Below are 26,861 nucleotides of genomic sequence, written 5' to 3'. Positions count from 1 at the left end.
TTACAGTGAGAGGTGTGGGGTATATCAATGTTACAGCGAGGGGTGTGGGGTATATCAGAGAATGTTACAGCGAGGGGTGTGGGGCATGTCAGAGCATGTTACAGTGAGGAGTGTGAGGTATATCAGAGAGTGTTACAGTGAGGGGAGGGTGTGGGGAATATGTATTACCTTTGCCAAGCCTCTGCTGTGTGTTTTCAGTCCTGGATGGGAATTAGAGTGAACGCAGGTGAGGATGTTCCATGCTGCAGGGATTTCAGGGTGTGTGGAATGCAGGGAATTAATCCTTGGACAGTCCGAAATCCTCTGAGCCATTGTGTTTCAATTGTGTCATGTCTGGTGTTTGTCACGTCTGTCAGAGGAGCCCACACTGTAGCTGATCTCGGCACCACCCTGGGGGGTTTGCTCTGAGTTGCTATTAATCTGCCAGTGTGTTAAATGGAGTCCAGTTGGGTGGTCTGCAGCAGAAACTGTGGTTTATAAATGTTGATTTTAACATTCAGCGATATCCCAACAATGTTCAGAAATCACTGCGTCTGAAAGACGAGAATTGGGGAATGTTGGGTATGTAATATACCCCACACCCCTGACTGTAACATTCTCTGATATACCCCACACCCCTCACTGTAACACTCTCTGATATACCCCACACCCCTCACTGTAACACTCTCTGATATACCCCACACCCCTGACTGTAACATTCTCTGATATACCCCACACCCCTCACTGTAACACTCTCTGATATACCCCACACCCCTCACTGTAACACTCTCTGATATACCCCACACCCCTGACTGTAACATTCTCTGATATACCCCACACCCCTCACTGTAACACTCTCTGATATATCCCACACCCCTCGCTGTAACACTCTGATATACCCCACACCCCTTACTGTAAAACTCTCTCTGATATATCCCACACCCCTGACTGTAACATTCTCTGATTTACCCCACACACCTCACTGTAACTCTCTCTGATATATCCCACACCCCTTGCTGTAACACTCTCTGATATACCCCACACCCCTCACTGTAACACTCTCTGATATATCCCACACCCCTCGCTGTAACACTCTGATATACCCCACACCCCTCGCTGTAACACTCTCTGATATATCCCACACCCCTCACTGTAACACTCTCTGATATATCCCACACCCCTCACTGTAACACTCTCTGATATATCCCACACCCCTCACTGTAACACTCTCTGATATACCCCACACCCCTCACTGTAACACTCTCTGATATACCCCACACCCCTCACTGTAACACTCTCTGATATATCCCACACCCCTTGCTGTAACACTCTGATATACCCCACACCCCTCACTGTAACACTCTCTGACCAGCGTGACAAACAGTCCACTTTGCAAATGGCTCTGCAGGGAGAGAGAGCGAGTGGCACCTCTGTTTCGGGCCCCACCTGAAACTGTTAGCCCCATGTACCATCAGGGTGTGAAGTCAGTGCTATACCTCAGCTGTGCGAGAAATGGAATGACTGACTGAAGGGGGCCTCTCCTTGGGTTTGAGACAATGAACCACGGTTTACCAATGTGGCTGGCTGGAGCACTGACCTGGTTCAGACTGCTATACCCCTGCTCTCACAACACTGCCCTAGAGTCCACTCTCTGTTCTCAATGCCGAGTCGACAATAGTCAAGCTCCAAATGGGGTCAAGGTGGGGAAAGCTTCGGGGGCACTGTAGCTACAGTGGGGCCAAGGATTAATCTGCAAGGTTTCTTGCAGGTAAAACTATAAGATATTTTCTAGGCAACCTGTTCAGAGATATTATTCTATACCTCTGGAGCAGATGGGACCTGGATCTGGACCTCCTAGCTCAGAGGTAGGAATACTACCACAAGCACCATTACTTGCTTTGTAGTAATACTTATCAGTAGAATAGCTAATAGCATTAGAGGCAGATACATCAGGTCGGTGTGTAGAGACTGACTCCAAGATGGTCATGCAGGATCTCTCCCTGCTCTGTAAATAATGTACAGATCGTTCTGCTATAACGTGTTTCGTTTATGCAAATTCACTATAACACGCTTGACGAGTTGGGGGCACTGTTTCTAAAACGCGAGCTTTTTAAAGGGTGTATTGGTTATAACTCAATTCCGGCCCCATTACTTTAAATGGTGCTGCTGTTGTGCAATTTTCTTATAACAGGGGATTGCATGAGAGTGGAACTATCGTGTTATAGAAGTACAGAATTCAAGAAACACTTGAAGTTACCCAGCCCAGCCCCTCGTCCATACTTACACCAGCCTATCAAAATCCTAGCAATCTTTGATTTGAAAATTTCAGTTGACCCGCTTCTCGTTGAGGAAGAGTGTCTCAGGTTCCCGCTGACCCTTTCTGACATCATGCCCAACCTGTTTTTGAAGTTCCAGTCTTCATATTCTGGACCCCTCCCACTACTCCAAACACTCTCTTTCTCCCTCTCCCCTGTTCAAAACCTTGCATCATCTTAAACATCATTAGATTGCTGCTCACTCTTGTTTCCACAAGGGAATACAAACCCAGTCACATGCAGCTTGTCCGTATAGAATCCCGAGAGTGTGGAAGCAGGCCATTCGGGCCATCGAGTCCACAACAACCCTCTGTGGAGCATCCCACCCTGACTCACCCTCCTGCCCAATCCTGCATTTCCCACTTAACCTGGACATTACGGGTCAATTCGGAAGGGCCAATCCACTTAACCTGCCCATCTTTGGACTGTGAGAGGAAACCGGAGCATCCGGAGGAAAAGCACGCAGACACAGGGAGAATGTACAGACTCCATGCAGGCAGTCGCCCGAGGCTGGAATCGAACCCATGTCCCTGGTGCTGTGAGGCAGCAGTGCTAATAGTACCTCCCTTATAATTTAACCCTGGTATTGTTCCGGTGAATTTGTGCTGCACAACATCCAAGGTCTGGATTCTATCTTCCCAAAACGAAAGGCATTTCTCTCAACATTATTTCATTAATCTCCTTGTGCAGGCTCTTGATGCAGCCTGAGATCCTCAAAGGTCTGTTATAATAGCAGTGGATGTTCGATCCACACTGTGCCCATTGGACCAACCACTGCCTCTCGCATGCTGTAGTGATGGAAGTTTCTAGCACATCGGAGGAGTGGGGCTTGTCAGGCAGGCCTGTGGGGTGGGGAGTGGGGCCCAGTACTGCCTGATGGCCAGGCTCCAAGTTGGAACAGCTGCAATGGCTGGGACTGTGCTTGAACATTTGAGAATTTGGCAGCAAGCGTACTATTAGAAACCATTCCATCTGTTGCTCAACAGAGCTCAAAAATTATAGAGACAGAGTCCACTACAACTGGAAGGCACTGAGGGTAGAGGGATTGGGAGCAGGGTGAGTGCATGTGGTGAGGGAGGGGTGCACAGTGAGACCACAATGGATGAAAAGTGATGAAATATCAGGACCAAATTCCCCCCCACCATGTTTCTGCACCATGTGATGGAAGGTTCCAGATGTTTGACTGTGACCTCTGATCTCAAAGCAAGGAACGTTTACTTACTGTAAGAACAGATCTCACCCTTTTTTTTGCAATTTCTTTGCACTCTGTTATAGAGGAATAAGAGAAGGAGCTGCATTTTTACAAAGTATCTCCCACAATCTTCAGGCTGCCCAAAGCACTTTATAACCACTGAGGTATGTTTTCCAGTGTGGGCTCTGTTGTAATGTTAGATTACACTGTGGCCATCAGTTCACGCACAGCAAGCTCCCACTAACAGGAATGTGGTCTTGACACCCCCTCTCCTTTTCAGAAGAGAACCCTTGGGGAAGGCTGTTAGTAAAATCGAGAATACCTATGATTGACAAATGAGCAAGGTTAAAAATCACACAACACCAGGTTATAGTCCAAGGTTTAATTGGAAGCACTAGCTTTTGGAGCGTCGCTCCTTCATCAGGTGGTAGTGAAGGGCTCAATCCTAACACACAGAATTTATAGCAAACATTTACAGTGTGATGGAACTGAAATTATACATTGAAAAATTGATTATCTGTTAAGCCTTTCATTTGATAGAATACCATGATAGTTTCACTTCTTTCATGTCTAAATCACAAAACCTTTTTTTAAAAAGTTGCATTCTCAGGTTAGCTGTTAACAATGGTGATAGCTCGACAATATGAAGTTACGTTTTAACTTTGTACACCCCAGTCCAACACCGGCATCTCCAAATGAGCAAGGATTTCCTGTGGGACAGTCCCTGTATCTAATCAATACTTACTGGGCAACAACTCGCATTTACATAGAGCACAGCTTTCCAAATGAGTTAAAAACAATGACTGCAGATGCTGGAAACCAGATTCTGGATTAGTGGTGCTGGAAGAGCACAGAAGTTCAGGCAGCATCCAAGGAGCTTCAAAATCGACGTTTCGGGCAAAAGCCCTTCATCAGGATGAAGGACTTTTACCCGAAACGTCGATTTCGAAGCTCTTTGGATGCTGCCTGAACTGCTGTGCTCTTCCAGCACCACTAATCCAGAAACAGCTTTCCAAATGTTTCCCACTGTGATCCCATTCAGAGGCTTAAAAATTGGCACAGAACTCCAAAGTGAACGTGATGTGGAAGGAAAGGGGGTTGTGTGGGGTGGGGGGGGGGGGGGACGTCTGTGGTAGCAGAGTGGGACTGGGGAACCTGTGGGGGGGGATGTGGGGAAGGGAGACCTGGAAGAAATGGGGTGGGGCAGGGGGATCTGTGGGAGGACGTGAGAGAGAGGGATCTGTGAGAGGGAGGGGGAGGGGGAACTGTGAGAGCGGGTTGGGGGAGGGGGGTTCTGTGGGAGCAGGATAGGGGAGGGGGATCTGTGAGAGTGGAGTGGGGGGGGATCTGTGAGAGGGAGGGGGAGGGGAATCTGTAGGAGGCAGTGGGGGAGGGGGTTCTGTGGGAGTGGAGTGGGGGAGGCGGATCTGTGAGAGGGAATGAGGGAGGGGGAACTGTGAGGAGGTGGGCGATCTGTGAGTGCGAGGTGGGGAAGGGAGATCTATAAGAGTTCGTTGGGGGAGGAGGATCTTTTAGAGTGGGGTTGTGGTGGGGATCTGTGAGAGCGGGGTGGGGAGGGGGATCTGTGGGAACAGGTGGGGGGAACCTAGGGGATTGGGGCCTGAGGGGCAACCGTTGGAAGTGGGGTGGGGTTGGGGAAGTGTACCTGTGGATGAGGGGTGGGGGAGGAGGGCCTGTGGGTGAGGGGGAACCTGTGGGAGCGGGAAGAGGGTGGGGTTTCTGTGTTAGAACTCCCTCAGAATTCCCTGATGTCCATTCCAGCTTACCTCAGGGAAGCTCTAATTTAGAATCAGGGACCATTCTCTGATCCTTCGCTGAGGGAAGATCAGTCTTTGTCATCCACCCTGATTACCAGGCCCAACGCCTGTTTAATGACCAGTTGCAAGGGGCAGTTTCCAAAGAGACTGTGAAAATCAGAGGCAACTACTTTGAGATGTTGCAGAGTTGAAGGACTGTCTGTGAGAGTGCTGCCAATGAAAGGGTTACTGAGTCTGGCATTTGGCACTGGTGTTGTTGGCAGAGAATTTAAATCCTCACAGTCGGAGACAGAGCAACAAGAGCAGCAGCGGAGAGCTCTCCACACGCATTCCTCTGCCCCACTCTCCAGATGCATCAGCCCCTCTCTTTTTTTCAGTCGATTTGTTTTTACTCATTTATTTCTTTGATCCTTTTCATCGGGGGGGGGGGGGGCGAGGTGGTCGGGGAGTGACCCCTGGTGAGTAGCTCTCAGAGACGCTCCCAATGAGTGGTTCTTGGAGGGACTGCGGTGAGTGGCTGGGGTTCTGCTCTCGAAACCCAATCAGAATCGATTCGCCTGTGATCCATTTCAGACACGATAACCTCAGACTGCCTCCTCCAGGTAAGTGGAAAAACCCAGGGTTTGAGATTTTGGCAAAACGCTTTCCAATACTCGCCTGAATAATGTAGGCAGCTCAACGATTGCTCCTGGTACTGAACTGGTTTTGACAGGCTAACTTTTCAACTGTACCCATTGACACAACCTGACCACAAGATAGCACCTGCCCTCTCGTCCAAATGCTCTCTCTCATCGATGTTGGCTTCAGGTTCCCATGGCCTCCAATTCCAATCCTTGTGTTTCAGGTCCACTGCCCTTCCATACCTCTTTCAGTTGCCCAGTAGAACTTTGTTCTATTGACCATGTGTTTTATGCCCTTACCCCCCACACCCAACCCCACCCCCAACCTTCCCTCCTTCCCTGGCAGCGCACACCCTAACCCACGCCCAACCTTCCCTGGCAGTGCACACCCTAACCCACCCCCAACCTTCCCTCCTTCCATGGCAGCCGTGCCAACAGCCTCAGAAAATTCTCTTCCTGAGTGGGAGTCATGGTTGGTTGGCGAGCACATGGCACAGTTATGGTGTCACTGGGCTAGCCCGTTCAGAATCCCACGCTGACATTCTGGGTTCAAGCCCCACTCTGGCAAAGGGGGTGACATTTGAATTTAAAAATCTTGAATAATGACGACCATGTAGCCATCCTCATTAAAAACCCATCTGATTTTTCTTTCACTAATGCCTTTTAAAGAAGAAAATCTGCCATTCTCACTTGGTCTGATCTTCAGCAATTTGGTTGACTCTTAATTGCCCTCTGGGCATTTTGGGATGGGGCTACTAACGCCAGCCAAATTCTCTGACAGTAGCATCCCATGAAAACAAGTTGCACTGGTGACTTTGACTGAGTTGCTCTGGATGCCTGTACTATCTATGAACCTCTCAGACAGTGTGTGTCATTGTGTTGCCTATACAGATTCCTTACACAGGGAACCCTGTTCAAAAATGAAACACTGCTCCAGTCCAATTGTAGTGAGATTACTGTTGTCTGAATCACAGTTCCTGTGAAATATTGGGAATTGCCTGAATCCATCACACCACAAATTTAGTCAATTTCTCAGGGCGTCAGTCTACCAGGCCATAGCGTGATCAATTCACGATAGTATTGAAGGAGACGCTTCAGCACATTGACTCTGTGCTGGCTGTCTGTGGAGTAATTCAGTTAGTTACGTTTCTTATAGCCCAACAGGTTTATTTCCAACAAGAGCCCATCTCGTTTTTTTTTAAATCATTGATAGACTTCACTTCTGCCTCCACCCCCTCCATGGGCATCAGTTTCCAGGTCAGTCCAGGGTGGGGGGTGTGAGCGGGTGGGGGGTGGTGGGGAGGGTATGGGGGGTGGTAGTAGGGGTGTAGTGGGGAGGTTTGGAAGGGGTGTGAGGAGGCAGTGTGGAGGGGCTGGTTGGGGGCTCTGGTGAGGAGATGTGTGGGATGTGCTGGGGTGAGAGTGGACGGCTTTGAGAATTTGCAGATTAATTAAACCACAGAGAAAGATGAGATTATTCCTGGAAAGTGGGAGTAAGGTTCCTATTCCAGATTTGGATGCAATGGTGGGAACATAGGATTTACTTGGAGCAAGTCTTGTTGTTGTTTATGATTTGCGCTGTTGTTGCAACTACCCTTCTCTCAAGCTATTTTGAGGACTTGGGAGATTTACTGCACATTCCACTTCCATTGTTTTGTCAGTAAACATAATGTTGGATAACATGAAGTTAGTGTGTTACAGCGAGGGGGATGTGCTCATCAGCACTGGGCTCCGTGTTGCATTTAAGAACGCTATCATTACTGAAACTGCAGGAAGTAATAATTAGAGCCTGTGGGCGTCATCTTAGACAATGCTCCTTTCTGAGTCCCGACAGCAGTGAGGTTGCCTCTTCAGTTTCTCTTCAAAGTGGAGTTAAAGGGAGCTTGAATAAGGAGACTAATGCAAGCCTTGGAAGAAAGCAGCTTGCTAATATCAGCCATTCGGCCCATCGAGTGCGCTCTGCCATTCAATGAGATCACAGCTGGCCTGATCATCCTTGACTCCAATTTCCAGCCTTTTCCCCCACATTCCTGGATTCCCTTACTGACTAAAAATCTGTCTCAGCCTTGGATGTACTTACTGAAAAAAAATGCCTGTGGGTGAGGGGAAACCTGTGGGAGAGGGAAGAGGGTAGGGACAGTGGGTCAGGCAGCATCCATGGAGAGAGGGTAAGCCAACATTTTGAGTCTAGCTGACTCTTCATTAGAGCTAATGTCAAGTGTGGAGAGGGCAGCATTTATGCAATAGTGGGGCGGGATGGAGTGCTGGGGGCGAAAGGGTGTGGCTAGTTCAGATTAAGTGATTGGAATGTGGGAATGGCAGGACAATAATGTGTCTAACTGCCAGACTGGAGAGAGCAGATAGTCTCATTGGGATGATGGGAGGGAAGAGAGGACATGGTGACAGAGAATATACTTAACTTTCTCAGCCTCAGCAGCCTTCTGAGGTAAAGAATTCCACAGATTCTGTACCCTCCAAGAGAAGAAATTTCTCCCCATCTCCAGTTTGAGTGGGTAACTCATTATTCTGAGATTACGCTCTCTGGTTTTAGAGTCTCCCACAAGAGGAAAGCACTTTTCTCCATCTACCCTCTCAAGCCCACTAAGAAACTTATCTCTTAGACTCACAAACTCAGATTAGTATAAGCCCAGTACCCTCAGCCTTCATAAGCAAATGCCTCCAACCCCCAGAATCAATGTCATGAATTTTCTCTGCACAGCCTCCAATGCAATTGTATCTTTCCTTAAACAAAGGGATCAAAACTGTTCACAATATTCCAACTGTGGTCTGACTACTGAATAGTTTTAGCAAGATTTACGTTCTGACCAAGGGTCACTGGTCTCGAAATGTTAACTCTGTCTTCTCTCCACCCTTCAGGCTCTCTTCCTTTATTCCTGATGAAGGGCTTTCGCCCAAAACGTCAATTTTACTGCTCCTCGGATGCTGCCTGAACTGCTGTGCTCTTCCAGCACCACTAATCCAGAATCTGGTTTCCAGCATCTGCAGTCATTGTTTTTACCTTCTCTCCACAGATGCTGAGTTTCTCCAGCAAATTCTGTTTTTGTTTCATACCTCCAGTATCGCAGTTCTCTGTTTTATTTCCCTCTAAACTATGAACTTGGATGCTAGCTTTCTTTGATCTAGCCGTTTAAATAATATTCCTCCCGTCCACTCGTCCTGCCAAAGTGCCCTGTCATTTTTCCGATCATCCCAATTGATCCAATCAGAATTCGTTGTGTTTAGTTCTTGCCCCTCCCCCATCATGATACTGAGGCCTATGGCCCAGGACGCAGTAACGTCACTCTTAGGTTGGTGAACTCTCAGTTGGCACAGAGATTGAGGTGCCCCTAGTTGGCAGCAGGGGAATAAATGAGCCAGAGCGTCCCCTCGTGCTCAGTGTGTACCCTACCCCCCATCTGAAAAGTGCCAGACCTGGCTGTCAGCTGCCCTTGGGTTTGAGTCCTGCCCTGGCAGTAGTTCCTGCTCTTTTTCTGCACCACACACAGACAGACCATTCCCCCCCTCCCCCTGCTGAAAATGGATCAGAAAGGAGTTACGTGCAGCAGGTGCCACCCGGGGGCCACAGAACCAGAACAGTCAGCACTTAATTCCATCCCAACCACATGCACTGTATAAAGCATTTCCAAACACCTCTAATCTACAACAAAAGGCAGGCAGAACCCAAGAGGTGGAATTGAGTTGATGTCAGCTTAACATTATTTAATAGAGAAGACCTTTGCACAGCCTAGAAAACTCTCCATTTTTCCCCTTCTCAAATTGGATGTTACTCTACAGGTGCAGACCCTCATGAAGGAAATGGGGAGGGTCACAATCCAAATGGAAAAACACACCATTTGAAAGCAGGATTGGTATCATCCATATGAGGCCTTCATCACAGGCAGAAAATTGTCTACACTCACCGTCCACATGCACACATACAGGGTGGTACAAATGGAGCAGTACCACAAATGGAGTCACCAGTGAAAGTCACTGTCTGTTGAACTGTTGCTCAGAACAAATGGTGTCTGTGGAACTACACACCAGTGAGAATAAGAGTCAACGGAATTGTACCCCAGTGTCTGTCAGTGGAATTATACCCCGATGGGAGTCAGTGTTTCTGGAGCTGTACCCATTGAGAATCTGCCCCAGTGGAACTGGACTTCTTGAGAGGCAATCCCAGTTGACTGTAGAACTGTATCCAAGTGAGACTCAGTCCCGTGGAACCACACTCTGGTAAGATTCATTGTCTATGGAACTGTGACCTGTTGACAGTGTCTATGGAACTGTATTCCAGCTGTAATCAATTAATGCAGCACACACAAACACTGGGAATCAGGTCTGGGTGTTAACTAAATTAACAAGTATCTTCCCTACAACTTTTGATCTGAACATGAATGAGTTCATCCAGTAAATGTCCCACATCTGTTGAGACGTGCTGAGGGCGCAAAGAGTTCATGCCCAGTGCACACATTTCATTATTGACCTGGGGAGTGAACTCAGAGAAACCAGAGTGAACGGGAAGTCTTCCATTTCTCAATGTGTACTTTCTGGATTTTCACTGATACACAAATCAGAGAAGTGATACATAATCTGATTGTGGTTTCTCTACACCGTAGGGAGGGGGGGAAGAGAGTCAATTCTTCCTGCTTCCGGATTCCTGTAGCAAACCAAAATTAGATTTCATGTTTGAGAGTCAGCCATTATTGGCATTTCAGGGTTTGAAAGGGAACATGGACATGTTCTGTCAGTAGATTGCCCTGAAGTCTGCAGGATTTGCAGATTAATCTCCAGGTCATGGTGCTGAGCAGAACACAGGAGAAACCATAGGAGGGGGTAATGATGTTTCAAAAAGTGTGCTATCTTTCAGTTTTCAAACACATTTTCTTTTAATTGGTCAAAAAGAAATCGGAAATGTGGTGGATGGTAGTTTGACAACAGTCAAGGATTATCTCAATGCATAACAAAGAAGCAAGTCACAATCCAATGATTGTGGATGTGCTTTTCCAACAGGTAATGATTGGAGTAAATGGTTGGTTGGTCATGTGACCAACCTCCCAGGACCACTCCAAACAGACTTGGCAACTACAGCCTCCCATCACAAGCAATGCCTTATTTTTTTCCCAGTTCCATTGTCTGCTTAAAAAGACAGAAATTACAGCCTGATGTGACTTTAGCTTCGAGTTATCTGTTGAGTGTTGGTTTTAGTTATGTCTTGAATTTCAGTCTGTCTACCCTTCTAAGAAAATTGGGCTACATTTAAATTTATTGGAAAAACAATAATTTTAAGTCAGGGCTATGGATTCTCTAAAGCTAGCCAATGTAAACAGTACTGAGCACTCATTCACAACTCAGATCAGGAATGTTAATCTCGACCATCATCCAAGATGCCTCTGGTGGGTTCAGAAGTTCCCTATCTTCAGAAGAGCAGGGGAGAGTTCACCCTGGTGTTCCCTTGAACGTCGGAGCTGAGGATGACCTTATAGAGGTTTAGAAAATCATGAGGGCCATGGATGAGGTGAATAGTCAAGGTTTTTGTACATAACTGGAGGGCCTAGGTTTAAGGTGAGAAGGGAACGATTTAAAAGGGACCTGAGGGGGCAACTTTTTCATGCAAAGGGTGGTGCATGTATGGAATGTGCTGCCAGAGGAAGTGGGAGAGGCTGGTACAATTGCAACGTTTAAAAGGCATCTGGATGGGTATATGAATGGGAAGGGTTAAGAGGGACATGGGCTAAATGCTGGCAAATGGGACTAGATAAATTTAGGATACCTGGTCGGCATGGACGGGATGGGTCTGTTTCTATGCTGTACAGCTCAAGGGCCTGGCCAATATTTGTCGCTCAACACTTATAAAAAATGGATTACGGGTGATCATTACCACATTGCTGTCTGTGGGATCATTCTTTGTGCATGATGGTTGCTACATTTCCTCCATCGAAGAAGTGATTGCACTTTGAAAGTATGTCAAGCACAATGGGGCACCCAGAGATCATGAAAGGTGCTCTAAAACACATGCTCTTTCTTTCAAAGCAAATACCGCCACTGAGGATTGCTATTTATCTTCATTTGTGGGATGGGAGCTTTGCTAGTAAGGCCTACATTTATCATCCAACTCTAATAACTCTTTTTCATAGTTAAAAGCCAACCATAATGTGTGGGCCTGGAATCACAAGTAGGCCAGACCAGGTTAAGGATGGTATATTTCTTTCACCAAAAGGCATTTGTGACAATCACTGATAGCTTCATGATTTGAAGGTGTTGGTGATGGACTGGAGTGTACAAGGTTAAGAATCACACAACACCAGATTGTAGTCCAACAGATTTATTTGGAAGCGCTAGCTTTCGAAACGCTGCTCCTTCATTAGGTGTACTCCACAACCACCCAATGAAGGAGCAGCACTCTGAAAGCTAGTGCTTCCAAATAAACCTGTTGGACTATAACCTGGTATTGTGTGATTTTTCACCTTGATAGCTTCATGGTCATCATTACTAAGACTATGTTTTTAAATTCCAGATATTCCTTCTGGATTTGTTGAATAAGAGTTCCATCAATTACCAGGGTCCATTTGTAACTGTGTCTAAAATAACTTCATAAAGGCCAGTATTCCCGTCACCAAGTCTGTCTTTATTTACACATGCACAGTACATGACACTGACACAGCTAACTCAGAGTTGGCTGCTAGAGTGAACAGAACCCCAACACCTCTGTTTATTTTTTTTTCCTTTCTTTTTTATCTTTTTTTTCTTTTTTTCTTGTCTTTTTTTTTCTTTTTTTTCGACCCCCAACTCCTGGTTGTTTTTAAAATTTAATTCTTTAACCCCCACACTACCGCCTAACTGCGGTAGTGCTTATTTTTTTCCCCAGCACCCATGGTGTGTGTGTGTGTGTAGATGTGAGACACAGTGAAAGACACAAAGTGCACGAATCTTTATTCAATTGCCACCACCAGGAAGATAGGAAAACACCCGAGTGGCCAGTGACAAGCACTGCCCTTCACATCAAAGGGCAATGCTGTGTGATCAAAACAGTGAAGGGGAGGGTAGGGACTAAATCAAAATAGAGTTGGACGGGGAAATGATGCACTCCACTCCCTGCGGCACCCACCTCTCCCCGAACAACTCCAGGGTGTTGGTGGACACCACGTGCTCCTTCTCCAAGGACACCCGGAACACCTCTGTTTATATCTGTCAGCCAGCGCTCCCTGATTGGACCCAGATTAACAGCCCCAATCAGGGAACTCATATTCCATGAGATCCACTTGACTGACCTCAGGACAATGACTCCAGTGTCCAGCATGTTAACCTGGACTTTTGGATTGCTAGATATTACCACTGCACCACCTCCTCAGGCGAAGGTATCATGTTGCTCAGACGTTCCCTGATCCTATTGCCATGCTGAGATGGCAGGTATCGGTCCTGGGAAATGTTGCATTTAACTCCCTGAAGCTTGTTCTGGCATTTGATGTAACCATAACTGACCTGCAAACTAACTGCATGTATTGTGAGAGGAGCTATCTGAGACGATTTCCCCTCCTTGCTCCATCAGTCTAAATTCCAGGCAATGCAACTGACCTCAATGGGTTTTGGTTTGCAAAAATATCAGATCATGTACCCAGCATGATCAACATGGACATGCCTAAAAACTGGGAGCAAATGTGATTGGATTGGATTGCACGGGGCATCACCTTAACAGGAAGCCAGAGCGTTATTTGGGAGTAGGTTTGTGGATCCTGTTGGCCTGGTCTAGTTCCCAGATAAGCAAAGGATTTTATACTGGACCTCTCTGGTTGAGGGCATTGAGGGGAGTGTATGAGGGAGGATCTGAGAAGTAGGAGGGTTTGACCACAGCTGGTATGGACATTCCCAATTCCACAGGAAACAATTTTAAAACTATAATGCATTGTCTTAAATGCACCGTGCATGTCACCCAGAGAGTGGTGGCTGTGTGGAATGCTCTGCCCCAGAGGGCAGTGGAGGCCCAATCTCTGGATTCATTTAAGAAAGGGTTAGATAGAGCTCTCAAAGATAGTGGAATCAAGGGTTATGGAGATAAGGCAGGAAGAGGATACTGATTAGGAATGATCAGCCATGATCATATTGAATGGCGGTGCAGGCTTGAAGGGCTGAATGGCCTACTCCTGCACCTATTGTCTATTGTCCCTGAAAACTAAGGTGGACATGGAGAAGATGTTCCCACATGGAGGAGTGACTGATAAGGGGTTATGTATTATCAATATAAGACAGTCACCAATTACTCAGGGAATTCAAGAGACACCACTTTACTCAGAGAGTACGTGCAGACGTCACAACAACTTGACGTGAAAGGTGTAGATCCACTTTATGGAAAGCTGGGTAAACACATGAGGGAGAAAGGAATAGCGGTTGTGTTGCTGGAATGAGATGGTTGTGGGGTAGCGTAGAGTCATAGAGCATGGAACCAGACCCTTCAATCCAACCCATGTTGACCATAATCCCAAACTAAACTAGTCCCATCTGCCTGCAGTTGGCCCATATTCCTCCGAACCTTTCCTATTCATGAACTTATCCAAATATCTTTTAAATGTAAGTGTACCCACATCCATCACTTCTTCATTCCATAAACAAACACTCTCTGTAAAACGTTGCCTCTTGTGTCCTTTTTATATCTTTCTCCTCTCACCTTAAATGTTTGCTGGTCTTGAAATTCCCCATGCTGGGGAAAAGACACCTGCCATTCACCTTATCTCTATCCCTCATGATTCTATCAACCTCTACAAGGTTAGCTTTCAACCCTCTACGCTCCTGTGAAAACAGTCCCAGCCTATTTTTAGATTTCAACCCCCCCCCCTCATTGCTGGCAGCATCCTGGAAAATCTCTTTAGAACCTTCTCCAGCTTAATAATTCCTTCCGCTATGGACCAGGCCAGACCCCCTCAAAACATTTCAAGAAGGTAGCCCAGACCTTAACTCTTCTCGTTATTTTGAGCAGGTGTAAGTGGATATTACAGGAGTGATGCAGTTGGTTAAAACTCCTCGGTTTTAATCAAAACAGAATTTATTTACAGAGTACCAAACAAAAGAGAACAGAATACAGAATAACAACCTATCCGAAAACCCAACAAACTATCCCAAACTATTCCAAATTCCTGCAACAGTCCCCATAAATATCCCCTTGGCAAAAAAGTATAAGCAGACACAGGTTCTTACAGGAGAGAGGGATGGCAGAGAGGTTTAACACGGACCCACCTTCCACTGTAGCTGTTTCTTTGGATTCCCTGGCTTAACCTGACCAGCAGCTCCGGAACAGCCAGACTGCAAAAACCAAAACAAACCAGAGAGAACCTGAACTGGCTGCTCCCCTTTCATTGTACAAGTGATGTTTTTAAACTTAAAAGCTTCTGCCAGTAAATAAACCCAGACATCTCAGAACCCATGATTTTATGACCCCTCTGGAAAAAAAAAAGCAAGGACAGCATAACCTTGTTAAAGGAGCAGCATTGTCACACTTCCTATAACAGGGTAACCAGAACTGGGCACCACTCCAGAAGAGGCCACACTAACGTTCTATACATTTTCAAAATGACATCCCAACCCTTATACTCAAAGGTCTGAGCAATGAAGGCAAGCGTGCTAAACGCCATCTTAATCACCCTGTCTATATGACGCAAACGACAAAGAATTGTGTACCTGAACCCCTTGGTCGCTCTGTTCTACAACACTGCCTAAGGCCCTACTTTTAATTGTATAAGTCATGCCTCTCCTGAGCCCATTGATCAAGTGGTAATGTCATAAAGATGTACAGCACAGAAACAGACTCTTCGGTCCAACTTGTCCATGCCAACCAGATGCCTAAATTCATCTAGTCCCATTTGCCAGCACTTGACCCATATCCCTGTAAACCCTTCCTAGTCATATACCCATCAGATGCCTTTTAGGTGTTGTAATTGTACCAGCCTCCACCACTTCCTCTAGCAGCTCATTCCATACACGTACCACCCTCTATGTGAAAACATTGCCCCTCAGGTCCCTTTTATCTTTCCTCTCTCACCTTAAACCTATACCCTCTAGTTCTGGACTCCCCCAGCCCAGGGAAAAGGCCTTGGCTATTTACCCTATCAATGCCCCTCATGATTTTATAAACCTCTATAAGGTCACCCCTCAGTCTCCAATACTTCAGGGAAAACAAACCCAGCTGATTCAACCTCTCTCTGTAGCCCACTGGACTGGGAGCCCTGAATATCAGGCTAGTAGCCTAGGTTCAAATCTCATCATGGCAGCTGGTGGAGATTAAATCCAATTAATAAGTTTGGGATATTAAACTGGTCTCAGTGATGGTAGTTATGAAGCTGTAATTGTTTGTTGTGAAAACCTGCCCAATTCATATTGGTGGGATCTAGCGAAGGAACTCCACCATCATTCTCTGATGTAGCCTCCATGTGACTCCAGACCCACAGTAATGTAGCAGAGTCTAAAAATGACTGAGAAAGCCATTCAGGAGTAATTAGGGACGGGCAACAAAATTATGCTTTCCAGTGATGCCCATATCCCTTAGAAAAGTAGTGATGAGAGGGGAAGAGTCTTATGTAGGTAAGATAGAACCACCAGCCTTGATCTGTTTATAGACGGTGGGTTTTATACAGTTTGATGCAGTGTTTCTCCTGTGTATTCTTCACTTCAGATTTTCTCTTACAATATGCTGATCTCATTCTCTGATGACGCTGCCATCCTCCATTTAGCTGCACGCTCTCTGTTCTATAATTAAACAGTAATATCTGTAATCATACCATGACCTCTCTGATGTGCATCATTTTGTCAGTGGGATGCTAATAGGTGCGATTATTCAGGTGAAAGGAGACCGTGTACGAAAAAACTGGGAAAATGGACGCGTTCTTACTGACTGTAGCTTGCATAGTGCGGTGTCTGGTAGTGCAAAGTGGAAATACTGCACAGGTACTTACACTGTGCCTGTATTTCTAAAGCTTGCAAGGATGAGAGTTGATCATAGTCATTCACAGCACGGAAGGAAGCCATTTGGCTCATCGTTTCTGTGCTGGTCAACAAAGCTCTAACTAATTGGGTGGCACAGTGGTTCAGTGCTGCTTTATAACACTAGGGATCCAGGTTTTATTCCAGTCTCAGGTGACTGTGTGGGTTTCCTCTGGGTGCACTGGTTTCCTCCCACAGTCCAAAGATGTGCAGGTTAGGGTGGATTGGCCATGCTAAATTGCCCATTTTGTCCAGGGATGTGCTGGCTGAGGTGGATTGGCCTTGGGAAATGCAGGGATGGTGTGGGTCAGGGTGGGATGCTCTTTGGAGGGTTGTTGTGGTCTTGCTGGGTCAAATGACCTGCTTCCTCACTGTAGGGATCCTACAGTAATTCCATTTTCCAGCTATTTCCCTGGAAGTCTTCATGCCAGGGAGTAGCAAGGGGTCATGGTCTCAGAATAAGGGTCGGCCATTTCATATGGAATGAGGTGAAATTTAATTCAGTCATAAAAACCAAAAGAACTCCATTGCTATAGATCAGAAATTGCTGGAAAAGCTCAGCAGGTCTGGCACTATCTATGGAGAGAAATCAGAGTTAACGTTTCAGGTCAAGTGATCCTCCCTCGGAACTTTAATTCAGTTATGGATTTTTGGAATCTTCCACCCCAGGGGACTGTGGATTCCCAATCACTGAGTGCACAGGAGATTAGTTCTTGGACACGAGGGGACTTGAGAGACGTGGGCTGATCCCTGCTCCCATTTTAGATATTTTGCTGTTTCACCTAAACAGCTTCAGTTTAACAATGTAGAATAAAATGTAGAAAGGCTGTTGGTTTTAGGCTTGTGAAATAAAAATGCTACAGTGAGAGGGTGGGTAAGTGGAGCTGAGTCCACAAAAAGATCAGCCATGGCTGGAGGGGCCAGATGGCTTACTCCTGCTCCTAGTTCTTATGTTCTTATGCTACAGGCCATACGTACAAGGCAGTCACAACCAATGTAACCGAGCAGAATGTGGGAAAGTCTCTTTATCCAGAGGGTGGTGAGAATATGGAACTCACTGCTACGAGGTGTATTTAAGGTGGACAGCATTAATACATTTTTGAGGCTGTTTAATAGGTTTTAAAATATCAACCGGTTTAAATCCTGTCTCCTTTCAGCGATGATCCAGCACTCAGGGAGCAGACATTCCAGCCTGGCAGATCTGCGACCCAGTCAGTGAGCCACTGGTGGAAACAGATGCTAAGGGAGTTGGTGAGAGATTGCCCAGTGTGTAAATACGGAAGGGAAGATTGTTCCAGGCCTTCTGCTCAGACGGGTCTGCTTCACTGTATGAGCCCAGACGCTGAAGTGTACCTCCCGCCGGTCAGTACGGATTTACCAACATTCTTCTCTATTTGACAAGACATATGACCAGTGTCTGTCTTTAACAGATAGCAGGTATCAGGCACTCAAGACACTATCTAATGATAAGACACAGAGTGATGGTGGTTCTTGAAATGTATAGCTGGAATATAATGCCCCAACCCACATCCTTTTATTCTCCGTCTAATGCCCCCTTCTGCAACATGTTCTCTATGACTACGTCCCTTTCCATAACATGGCTTGCTCTTTGCTGCTTAAATGCCAGTTTTCATTAATGTGCTCATTGTCACTCTGTCCCTCTCTACAACGTGCACTTTATTTTGAGTCCCTCTCTCAAAGCATCCTCTGTCTTCACATCCACTCTGTGCCCTAGCCTCTGTGTCCTTGTTTGTATAAATGCCAGTCTCTGTAAAGTGCCCTCTTTGAGTCTCCGTCTGTAAAAGCTGCCTTTCTGTGCTTGCCTGCCTTTAGCTGTAATGTCCTGTCAGCTGTTTCTATTTAACCTGAGTAAAAATCTTGAATTTGTACAATGTCTCAGAATGTCCCAAAGTCCTTTCAAAGTGCAGTCAGAGTTACATAAGCGAAGAATTTGGAACCAAGATCCCACAAGTAGCAACAAGTCTGGTCTTGTTTTTCAGACTGGAGGCCTGTGACCAGTGGAGCACTACAAGGATCGGTGCTGGGTCCACTATTTCGACATTTATATAAATGATTTGGATGTGAACATAGGAGGTATAGTTAGTAAGCTTGCAGATGACACCAAAATTGGAGGTGTAGTGGACAGCGAAGGTTACCTCAGATTACAACAGGATCTGGGCTGAGGAGTGGCAGATGGAGTTTAATTTAGATAAATGCGAGGTGTTGCATTTTGGGAAAGCAAATCTTAGCAGGACTTATACACTTAATGGTAAGGTCCGAGGGAGTGTTGGTGAACAAAGAGATATTGGAGTGCAGGTTCATAGCTCCTTGAAAGTAGAGTTGCTGGTAGATAGGATAGTGAAGAAGGCGTTTGGTATGCTTTCCTTTATTGGTCAGAGTATTGAGTACAGGAGTTGGGAGGTCATGTTGCAGCCGTACAGGACATTGGTTAGGCCACTTTTGGAATATTGCGCGCAATTCTGGTCTCCTTGCTATAGGAAGGATGTTGTGAAACTTGAAAGGGTTCAGAAAAGATCTACAAGGATGTTGCCAGGGTTGGAGGATTTGAGCTCCAGAGAGGTTGAGCTGTTTTCCCTGGAGCGTCGGAGGCTGAAGGGTGACCTTTGAGGTTTATAAAGTCATGAGGGGCATAGATAGGATAAATAGACAAGGCCTTTTCCCTGGGGTGGGGGAGTCCAGAACTAGAGGGCATAGGTTTAGGTTGAGAGGGGAAAGATATAAAAGAGGCCTAAGGGGCAACTTATTATGCAGAGGGTGGTGAGTGTATGGACTGTGCTGCTAGGGGAAGTGGTGGAGGCAGGCACAATTACAGCATTAAAAAGGCATCTGGATGGGTATATGAATAGGAAGGGTTTGGAGGGATATGGGCAGGTACTGGCAAGTGGGACTAGATTATATTGGGGTATCTGGTCAGTATGGATGATTTGGGCCGACAGGTCTGTTTACATGCTGCATATCTCTATGACTCTATGAGCTAAAACAATCCTTCATGCTGAAGAACACCCGAGTGAACCTTCTCTAGATTGCCTCCAATGTTAGTATACGTGCTCTTAGATAAAGTGAGGACTGCAGTTGCTAGAGATCAGAGTTAAGAGTGTTGTGCTCAAAAAGCACAGCAGGTCAGGCAACATCTGAGGAGAAGAACAATCAATGTTTCAGGCATAAGCCCTTCACATGCCCAAAACATTGATTCTCCTACTCCTTAGATGCTGCCTGACCTGCTGTGCTTTTCTGGCACCACACTCTTAGATAAAGTGACCACATATTCTAAATGTGGTCTGACTTAGTCTTGTATAGTTTTAGCAAGACCTCCCTATTTTAAACTCCAATCCCTTTGAAATGAAGGACCACATTCCTCTTGTCTTTCTCTCTGACCTGCTGAGCTTGGGTGCTGGCTTTTCGTGATTCAGATTATTGCTCAAGGGAGCTTGCTGTGCATACATTGGCTGCTGTGATTCCTGTATCACAACGGAGACTACAATTCAAAAGCATTTTGTGGGGGGTTGCAAACTCCTTTTCAGCAACTCGAAATGGTGAAAGGTGTGACAGAAATCTTTCCTCCTTATAAGCCTCTTCCTGCTGTGGTCTATCCTTGGAGCCTTGCTATAAATGCCAACGTGTGGATCATTTCAAAGAACATCTCTGGGACACCCACACCAACCAATACCACGACCCTGTGACTGAACACCTTAACTCCCCCTCCCACTCTGCCAAGGACATGCAGGTCCTGGGCCTCCTCCACAGCCAAACGCTAACCACCCGACGCCTGAAGGAAGAACACCTCAGCTTCCATCTTGGGACCTTCCAACCATGCGGGATCAATGTGGCTTTCATCAGTTCCCCAAGTTCCCCTCCCCCCACCTTATCCCAGTCCCAGCCTCCCAAATCGGCACCACCCTCTTGAACTGTCCTATCTGTCCACCTTTCTTCCCATCTATCCACTCCATCCTCCTCTCTGACTTATCACCCATCTGCATCTACCTATTGCATTCCCACCTATCTTCCCCCAGCCTCACCCTCCATCCCATTTATCTATCAGGCCCCTTGGCCGACAAGCCTCATTCCTGATGAAGGACTGAAACCCGAAACATCGACTCTCCTGCTCCTCGGATGCTGCCTGACCGGCTGTGCTTTTCCAGCACCACACTCTTCCACTCTGATCCCCAGTCCTCACTTTCTGTCAGTGGTGATAGGTTTATCCTTGTTAATGGTTCGCACGAACCCCAGATGTCAAGCGAAGGCCTGTTACCAGCTCGGTTATGTCTGCGAGGGAGTTACTATTATTGTGGGACTTGACGGGACATTCTGGAAAATCCAATGAGGCTGCAGGGCAGTTAGTGAGAGACGGCTGAGCCAATGATAAAATGGAAGTGTGGAGGGGAGACCAGGCATCTACTGGACACCTATCTACAGCGTTAGGCCTCCTCAAAGGCTTATTGTTTATTATCCTTCCAGATGGATTCAGTCCCCACACATGGTCTGCAAATTCCTTAAATACATTGGAGCTTGTTGGAGTGTGCGATTGTTTGTCTGTCAGCAGTAGCAGGAATTTGTGGTTTGATAGTCAAAAGGGAAAAAAAAGTCCTGCATTTAAATAGCGTCCTTCATGACTGCTGGGCACCTCAACGTGCTTTCCAGCCAATCATATACTTTGGAAATATAGCAAATGATGTTATGTAGGAAATGAGACAGCCAGTACATATGCAGGAAGCTCCCAAAATGGCACTCACAATCATAGAAACCCTCTAATACAGAAAGAGGCTATTCAGCCCATTGAGTCCACACCAATACTCTGAAGAGCATCCCACCCTAACCCTGTAACTCTGCATTCCCCACAGCCAATCCATCTAATCTGCACATCCCTGAACATACAGCTCAGGGTAACTTAGCACAGCCAATCCACCTAACCTGCACATCCCAGGACATACAGCACAGGGTAATTTAGCACGGCCAATCCACCTAACCTGCACATTCCTGGACAGACAGCACAGGGTAATTTAGCACGGCCAATCCACCTAACCCACACATCCCGGACATACAGCACATGGTAATTTAGCACGGCCAATCCACCTAACCTGCACATTCCTGGGCATACAGCACAGGGTAATTTAGCACGGCCAATCCACCTAACCTGCACATTCCCGGACATACAGCACAGGGTAATTTAGCACAGCCAATCCACCTAACCTGCACATTCCCGGACATACAGCACAGGGTAATTTAGCACGACCAATCCACCTAACTTGCACATCCCCGGACCTACAGCACAGGGTAATTTAGCACGGCCAATCCACCTAACCCACACATCCCGGACATACAGCACAGGGTAATTTAGCACGGCCAATCCACTTAATCTGCACATCCCCGGATTTACAACACAGGGTAATTTAGCAGGGCCAATCCACCTAACCTGCACATCCCTGGACATACAGCTCAGGGTAATTTAGCACGACCAATCCACCTAACCTGCACATCCCTGGACATACAGCACAGGGTAATTTAGCACGACCAATCCACCTAACCTGCACATCCCTGGACATACAGCACAGGGTAATTTAGCACGACCAATCCACTTAATCTGCACATCCCCAGACATACAGCACGGGGTAATTTAGCACAGCCAATCCACCTAACCTGCACATCCCCGGACATACAGCACAGGGTAATTTAGCACAGCCAATCCACCTAACCTGCACATCCCTGGACATACAGCTCAGGGTAATTTAGCACAGCCAATCCACCTAACCTGCACATCCCTGGACATACAGCACAGGGTAATTTAGCACAGCCAATCCACCTAACCTGCACATCCCTGGACATACAGCTCAGGGTAATTTAGCACGACCAATCCACTTAATCTGCACATCCCCAGACATACAGCACAGGGTAATTTAGCACGACCAATCTACCTAACCCACACATCCCGGACATACAACATAGGGTAATTTAGCACGGCCAATCCACCTAACCCACACATCCCGGACATACAGCACAGGGTAATTTAACACGGCCAATCCACCTAACCTGCATATCCCGGACATACAGCACAGGGTAATTTAGCACGGCCAATCCACCTAACCTGCACATCCCTGGACATACAGTACAGGGTAATTTAACACAGCCAATCCACCTAACTCACACATCCCGGACATACAGCACAGGGTAATTTAGCACGGCCAATCCACCTAACCCACACATCCCGGACATACAGCACAGGGTAATTTAACACGGCCAATCCACCTAACCTGCACATCCCGGACATACAGCACAGGGTAATTTAGCACGGCCAATCCACCTAACCTGCACATCCCTGGACATACAGCACAGGGTAATTTAACACAGCCAATCCACCTAACCCGCACATCTTTGGACTGAGCACCCAGAGGAAACCCACACAGACATTGGGATAATGTGCAAACTCCGCACAGGAATCTAACCCGGATATCTGGCGCTGTGAGGCAGCAGTGCTAACCTCTAAGCCACCGTGCCATTGACCTGATTGTCTGCTTTTGTGATGCTGATTGAGGGATAAATGTTTGCCAGAACAATAATGTGAATGTACTGGCTCTTCTTCAAAATAACCTCACAGGACTTTCAATACCAGCCAGAGTAAAAAGACAGCTTTTTCCACAGTGCTGCACTCTATCAGCTTTGGTTTGTGAGCCCCAGCTGTCACTTACTTTCACTCACAGCATTGCTTTCAATATTTCCCGTGATCAGGAGAGTTACCATGAGAGGCAGAAGTACCTAAAGGAGTATCAGAGTGTGGATTTATATCAAAGTGTTACAGTGAGGGGTGTGGGGTATATCAGGGAGTGTTACAGTGAGGGGTGTGGGGTATATCAGGTAGGGTTACAGTGAGGGGTGTGGGGTATATGAGAGAATGTTATAGTGAGGGGTGAGGGATATATCAGAGTGTGTTACAGTGAGGGGTGTGGGGTATTTCGGAGTGTGTTACAGTGAGGGGTGTGGAGTATATCAGAGAGTGTTACAGTGAGAGGTGTGGGGTATATCAGAGAATGTTATAGTGAGGGGTGAGGGATATATCAGAGTGTGTTACAGTGAGGGGTGTGGGGTATTTCGGAGTGTGTTACAGTGAGGGGTGTGGGGTATATCAGAGAGTGTTACAGTGAGGGGTGTGGGGTATATCAGGGAGTGTTACAGTGAGGGGTGTGGGGTATTTCGGAGTGTGTTACAGTGAGGGGTGTGGGGTATATCAGAGAATGTTATAGTGAGGGGTGAGGGATATATCAGAGTGTGTTACAGTGAGGGGTGTGGGGTATTTCGGAGTGTGTTACAGTGAGGGGTGTGGGGTATATCAGAGAGTGTAACAGTGAGGTGTGTGGAGTATATCAGGTAGGGTTACAGTGAGGGGTGTGGAATATATCAGAGACTGTTACAATGAGGGGATGTGGGATATCTCAGAGACTGTTACAGTGCAGGGCGTGGTCCACATGGCAATGTGTGTGCAGTGATACATGTTGGAATATTCTAGTGGCTTGATTTTACAGAGTTGTCCTAGGTTGGAAACACAACATATTACTCCATCCCATCCAGTGCGTTGCTGTCCACCTAGCCACACGTTCATACCTTTTTTTTTGTACCTCCACTGCCAGGGAGGAGAATGGCAATGAAGGTACCTCCCAGGGGAAATGGAAAAGTTATTGCTGCGACAATGCTGCTATATCTTGAGCTCTGTATTAGCCATGAGCTTGGAGCTGGAGAAGGCAGGGAATCAGTCCTGATCTCCCGGCCCGTCCACAGAAGAACACAGCTCCATTCGCACTGCCTCCCGAATGGCTTTTTTCCCAGCAAGTGCTGTTCTCATGTCTGCCCAGTGCCTACAGTTTATTGGTTCCAGCTGTCTGCCTCTTACAGTACATAATGATCCTTTTGTTGCCTGTTCACGAGCTGCCAGATATTTAAAACTGGACCCTGCTCGGAGGGACTGCCCGATCGGATCATATCTCTGCCATAAGATACACAGTGAAAATCCTGAAGTGGTTCTCACAGCAACGGTGCTTTGGCTCGGGCTGGGCAGTGGCTAAGCGATGTGGTCCTCGGGTTATTTAATTCATGTCAGCTTCAGTGTTCGCCACCGCTGTACACGTTGGTAACATTGTATTGACGTTATCTTTGGATCACTCTTCACTCTGGAGTCTCCCTCCTTTGAGCTTAACCCCCAACCTCTGGCCTTCCCTCTGCCAACTGGTAGCAAAGTCTGTTCTTGCACTTTATTCATGTTTGGGTTGTGAGCATTGCCAACTATTAATTCCCCATCCTTAAGTGCCCTATGACGAGCCTTCACTGCAGTCCAGTCAGTTTAGGGACAATACTGTTAAGGAGGCAGTTCCAGGATATTGACCCAGACATAGCGACTCAAGAAACAGTGATATATTTCCAAGGCAAGGTATGTGGCTTTAAGGGGAACTTGCAAGTGATCTCCTTTCCACACATTGACTGCCCTTGTCCTTCTAGATGGTAGAGGTTGAGGGTTTGGAAGGTGCTGTCACCAAAGTACGGATGTGTTGCTACGTTGCAAATTGTAGATGGTGCACACTGCTGCCACTCTGTTGAAAAAGACCTCTCAGCTCAACTCATCCATGCCGACTGAGCTAGTCCCATTTGCCTGCAGGTGATGGGAATAATATTGAAGGTGGTGGATAGCAAAGTACTCAACTTTGGACCCTTACGTCCCCACCTCAATGAATTCTGGGCTTGACATGATGCTGAGCTCTTTGTCCGTCGCCTTTGCCTTCGTGCTCACTTCTTTGGGCAAGAATCCTCCCCCCGCTCAACAGATCCTTTCACATCCCTCCAACATTCCTCTAATTGGACACCCCCACCAGGACAATTTCCTGCCCTTGATCTTTTCATTGACAATTGTCAATGGGACATTGGCCGCCTTAATTTCTCTGCCCCTCTTACCCATTCCAACCTCTCTCCATCTGAACTTTCTGCCCTTCGCTCCCTTAGGTCCAACCCCAACCTTGTCATCAAACCTGCTGACAAATGGGGTGCTGTTGTCGTCTGGCGTACTGACCTCTACCTCGCAGAGGCTGAGCACCAACTCTCAGATTCCTCCTCCTACCTCCCCCTGGAGCATGACCACACCACTGGGCATCAAGCCATTGCCTCCAACACCGTGACTGACCTCATTTCCTCCAGATGCCTCCCCCCCACAGCTTCCAACCTCATAGTCTCCCAACCCCGGACAGCCCGTTTTTACCTACTCCCCAAAATCCACAAGAAGGACTGTCCCGGCATGCCCATTGTGTCAGCATGCTCCTGCCCCACTGAACTTATTTCCTCCGACCTTGACTCCATCCTCACTCCTCTGGTTCACTCCCTCCCCGCCTACATCCAGGATTCCTCTGATGCCCTGCGACACATTGACAGCTTTCAATTCGCAGGCCCTAACCACCACCTATTCACCATAGATGTTCAATCTCTTTACACCTCCATCCCACACCAAGACGGCCTGAAAGCTCTTCGCTTCTTCCTCGAAAAGAGGCCTGAACAATCTCCATCCACCACCACCTCCTCCGCCTGGCTGAACTTGTTCTCTCTCTCAACAACTTCTCCTTCAACTCATCCCATTTGCTCCAAATCAAAGGTGTAGCAATGGGTACCCACGTGGGTCCTAGCCATGCCTGCCTTTTTATGGGACATGTGGAACATTTCTTGTTCCAGGCCTACCCAGGTCCCCTCCCACAACTGCTTTATCGGTACATCAATGACTATTTCGGTGCAGCTTCATGCTCTCGTCCTGACCTGGAAAAATTCATAAACTTTGCTTCCAGTTTCCATCCCCCCATCACCTTCACCTGGTCCATCTCCGACACTTGCCTTCCTTTCCTTGACCTTTCTGTCTCCATTTCCAGCAATAGTCTACCCACTAATATCCATTACAAGCCCCACTGACCCCCACAGCTATCTGGACTACAGCTCTTCTCACCCTACGCCCTGTAAGGACTCTATCCCTTTCTCT

At 47.0% G+C, this 26,861-nt stretch overlaps 1 protein-coding gene across 9 annotated transcripts in view; it reads left to right on the top strand.

Annotated features, from left to right (window-relative positions):
• kank2 (KN motif and ankyrin repeat domains 2) overlaps positions 1 to 26,861 on the top strand; it is a 188,399-nt gene that overhangs the window by 33,885 nt on the left and 127,653 nt on the right. For 4 of the 9 annotated variants that reach the window (XM_072564183.1, XM_072564184.1, XM_072564186.1 and 1 more), the window contains exon 2: positions 18,007 to 18,211. The exons of 4 other annotated variants lie outside the window; for them this stretch is intronic. The gene's annotated coding sequence lies outside the window, so the exon portion shown is untranslated. Of the gene's footprint in view, positions 1 to 18,006; positions 18,212 to 18,264; positions 18,287 to 26,861 lie in introns of those variants that run through there. One more of the 9 variants, XM_072564194.1, reaches the window with a different exon arrangement.

This window comes from Chiloscyllium punctatum, chromosome 46, assembly GCF_047496795.1.
Source record: "Chiloscyllium punctatum isolate Juve2018m chromosome 46, sChiPun1.3, whole genome shotgun sequence".
NCBI lineage: Eukaryota > Metazoa > Chordata > Chondrichthyes > Orectolobiformes > Hemiscylliidae > Chiloscyllium > Chiloscyllium punctatum.
The sequence above is the reverse complement of the archived record's forward strand: the minus strand, read 5'-3'. Positions and strand labels throughout refer to the sequence as shown.